This window comes from Terrapene carolina, unplaced genomic scaffold, assembly GCF_002925995.2.
Source record: "Terrapene carolina triunguis isolate 2854851 unplaced genomic scaffold, T_m_triunguis-2.0 Scaffold119, whole genome shotgun sequence".
NCBI classification, from domain to species: Eukaryota; Metazoa; Chordata; order Testudines; family Emydidae; genus Terrapene; species Terrapene triunguis.
Window position 1 is genome coordinate 1547957 of NW_020664470.1, and position 1160 is coordinate 1549116.

Below are 1160 nucleotides of genomic sequence, written 5' to 3' on the forward strand. Positions count from 1 at the left end.
AGATAGATAGATAGATAGATAGATAGATAGATAGATAGATAGATAGAGTTGTGGAAACAATAACAAACAAGCAAAAAACCAACACAAAATACATGTAATGATAATTTCAAATATCAAATATCTTTCTACCGTATGAAAATTTCATGCAGGTGAAAAAGGTGACCAATTTATTACAATTTTTTTTAAATGAACAACCCTTACTATGATACAATTTTTATCTATTAGCTATTTCACTGAATTTGTCTATCTAACTACCTATTATTAGAAGTATGGTCTATGAAACAGAAAGGTCTGCATCTCAGCTATGTAGTGCATAGTTAGTTAATAGATAAGGGGCCAGTAGATGGTGTTCAAGAATATGCAGCATTGTCAAGACCAGGACAATGTTGTTATTGTACATTGCAAATGACTTCCACTTTGCAACTGTTTCCATGAAAAATGTAACACTTACATAACCTGGCTCATTACAGCATCTGAGTCCCTAGCCTGATTTGTCATACCATGAATCTGGTTCCCATGTAGAATGATTTTTTTTAAATCTGCTATTAGAGGAGATCAAAAGTGTCTTTCAGGAATTGAGATTTCTGCCAACTAACCCTTTGGGTTGCATTCCCCACCCAACCATTTATCTAGTAACCACCAGGTGGAGAATTTGAAAAAAAAAGAAGGCATGTATAACATGAATGTCTGACTCTGCTGTCACAGCCACAAGGCTAGCTGCCATTCATGTTCTGGTTCGTCTGAGTGCACACCCTCAAGTCGCAGGTGTTGTGCAGTTACCTTTCTTAGCTTGAAATTCTGCAATTTTCTCACACTGTTACCAGGTCCTAGGCTTCAGTACACCAAGTAGCCACCGTGTTTACTCCACTGGTCTGAAAGTGTTCCGCACCTTTGGGAGGCTGCGACCAGTGGCATATAATTACCAAACAGCATTCTTAAAACCAAAGTACTGATCACTTAGCAGATGGAACAAAATGTTTAGAGAAAAAGGATTTTAAGCCAACAAACAGCCTGCATGCATGTCAGTCATAAAATAAATACATTAATGGAGATATCCTATCTCCTAGAACTGGAAGGGACCTTGAAAGGTCATTGAGTCCAGCCCCCTGCCTTCACTAGCAGGACCAAGTACTGATTTTGCCCCAGATCCCTAAGTGGCC